The following is a 3,386-nucleotide window of genomic DNA, read 5'->3' on the forward strand; positions in this document are numbered from 1 at the left end:
CAAGAGGATTCAGCGGCCAAGGTTCCTCGGAAGAACTCAAAGAAGGTGACCGCGAGGAAGCAACAATAATTTTCTGCATTCCAACATTAATTATAAATGTAAAAGCCCCTATTATCTTAAATCAATACCAAATCTTGAACGAATTTTGTTTTATTTTTATTGAAGAAACCAACCAAACCAGTAAACATTTACCTTTTAAATCAGAGGGCGGGGTAACGGTATTATTTACTATTTTGCTAGGTGAATGCAAAAAAGGTTAAATTCACCTTTTTGCTAGGTGACTTGAAAAAAGGTAAAACTTACCTTTTTCTAGGTGAATGAAAAAAAGGTAAAATTTACCGAGAAAGCTGGGTGGAAAAAAATCACCTCGCAAAAAGGTAAATTTTACCTTTTTTATTTTCCGTGTTGTAAACCGCTGCCTGCGGAATTGGCGATTTGCAGCAAAGCAATTTCACATGCAACGCCAACTGGTTGTCACTAATGGAACTAACAAAAGGGTGATGATAGCAGTTTTTCAACATGGCAGTGAATACAAGTTGTTTTAAAAACTAAGCTATTTATGGAAACTCTCGAGTTTTAAACCATTATTATTGCTAAATCTTGTAAGAAAATCATTGTTTTACTAGTTTCAATCCTTTTTTCATTTATAAATATAATTTCGCATGAATTTTCTGTCAAATTCAATTTTGAATTTTCAAATCCAAACAACAAAAAGCACATTTCAAACTCAGGGGGTGAAGGCCCGAATACGAAAATATTGTTACATAACGGTTCCTGTAGTAGTTATAAAACGATTAGAGACAGCGTAAAAAAACGTTTAGAAAATGATATCTGAAACAATAAAAAACATTCCACTTATCTTGAATTCCAAAACGACGGTCTGTTGAATATGGCGTTAAGTTATGTTACTGTTTAAAACTATTAAAACCTATATATGGAGACACTGTTCTAGGAACAGTTAGGGTATGGTTTATAAAACGCTTATGAATAACGTTTTCAGCGCATTGCACTGTTTCTAGAATGAACATGTGTAGGCATATTTTAAACGATTTATCATACCGTTAACCGAACTGTTACGGAAATAGGTATACGAACCGTTTGAATTAAGATTACTGTATTTTTTATGGCCTCATATAACATAAACATTGAAAAAAACTATAAGATTCTATCGTAAAACTGCTAAGAGACGATAACCTCAAAGCTTTTTTCTACCCTCACCCACACATAGATGAAAATATTTTGGGGATTTTCGGATTTTCATTATTTTATAAATTCAATCTTTCAACTCATCTTCATTGAAATTTTATTAGATACTTACACAGGGGTGAAAAGCGTAAGCAAAATTTTCCGTAGCTCCAGCGCTACGGCATGCAGGGAAGCCCACCGAAAGCCTGGTGAACGGTTTAGCCGGCGGACCAGGACCCTGGAAATAACCTAATCATTCCGAGTGCGCCGTTCTCACGCAACATAACGTTGCTGCTGTACGGAAACCGCTGCCTTATTTGTGGGAGATGAAATTCAGGCGCTAGAATAGAAATAAAATTATTTATTAGAAGGTGCATTTAGTTTTTTGTTAAATTGAGCAATAAGAAGAACAAAACACAAATTTTCACCTACCTGAAAAGCGCACGAATTTCAGTAAGCAGAAAATCCAATTCCCGGTGTTGCTGCCGCAACTGAGTAAGCCCAGCTCGGAACGGACCACAGTGGGCATCACAACACCGGGAGTCCTGAAACCGAATCCGGTAAATTACCGTAAAGATAAGTTTTAAAAAAACGCGACGAGCTTCCAATTTTTCGGCGCAAGAAGTAAACAACCGGACAAAAACGACCAGGGATGCCAAATGCACTGAACTTAAACAATTTAGAAAATGTTAAACATTTAAGTCAACTAAATTAAATGTTGTTTCGTAGTAAATTATAATAAATTCATTCATCATTCATTCATTAGCAAAACTATTACACAAAATCGATGATTTTATGTCACCTGATTGCATGTTTTCTAGCCTAAATTAAAAAATAACCATAGTTCTCGTATTCGTCTTAAAAAACGATTGCTGGCGAAAACAGTAGTAATTGTTGTTTTTACACCATCGAAACTTCAAGCTCTACCCCTAAAGCGGGCCACTGACTACACAACATTTGTACAAATGCGATGTAATTCGATGAAATTTTGTCGCTGTGAACACGATTTGCATCGTGTATGGCACTGCTTGAATGACCGCGCAAACGGTTTGAATAAAATCGTTCGGGATCGAAATATTTTGTACAAACGACTCTCTGTGGCATGGTGTATGGTGCTGCTTGTACAAAATATCAGCCATTTATTCAGCCCCAGCAGGGTTACCTTCCAATATGATTCCTTTTGACTCGTTGTTTTACTTACATATGATATACTAAATAAAATGTGGAATAATGTGGATTATGTAGAGAATGGCATTTACTGCAATTGATGTTTCATGGAATGTCCGCATAAGGCTTTTTAACATGCATGTAACAAATTTTAATTAAGTCCATGAATTCGCAAAGAAACTTTCATATTATAATTATCTTGAATAATGTCATTAAAGCGTTTGTTTAAAGCATTTTGTAAATCAAGTACGGAACCTCTTTTAGTGTGATGTAATATGTAGCATCCAAGTTCAATCATTGTCATTGAAACTACTCTTGAGCAGTATCAGAATATAAAAAAAATTAAAACTGTTTTCATCAATCTGTACTAATTTTGTGTACAAAACCATCTGGCTGCATGTAGGCGAAGAAGAAAAAAGAAACTTCTTTTTTTTTCTAATATAGATCTATTCTAAACAGTTGTAAAAGTATATGAAAAAAAAAATTAAAGATTTAATAAATGTGTACTGATTTCTTGCAAAATCATCTGGCATCTTTGATTCGCATTTCAGCCATTTTTGACGTGGGTTTGACAGAAGACATGGAAGCTATGGGTAACGGTTCGGTATAATTTTGACGATTCAAGAAAATTTTAAGTTAATCGTGCATACCATTCGTTCAACTTTCCAAATACCATCACTTTTCCACACAAACGTTCATTTTTCGTTTTTAATGTTGTCGAAGTAAAGTTTAATATTACAGCTACTTTTACAGAGACCATCACTATTTCTAGAACTGTTGATGTTTGGTTTAGACTGTTTAAGCTATAGTTTTTTAGTATGCGGGGGGGCTGTTAAATAAGATGTTGAGCGATGTCCAAGCTGCGTAAATACTTTTTCAAATTTAAAGAGTCGCAGAAACAAATCACAAAAAAGAAAAGTCCTTATAATTTCCTTGGAAATTGAACCAATGTAACAGTAAAGAACAATGAACAGTATATTTGTTCGTTTATGAACTTTTTTTTTACAAAAATACAAGTGATAACTGTTAAATTC

The sequence above is a fragment of the Uranotaenia lowii genome, chromosome 1, assembly GCF_029784155.1.
Source record: "Uranotaenia lowii strain MFRU-FL chromosome 1, ASM2978415v1, whole genome shotgun sequence".
NCBI lineage: Eukaryota > Metazoa > Arthropoda > Insecta > Diptera > Culicidae > Uranotaenia > Uranotaenia lowii.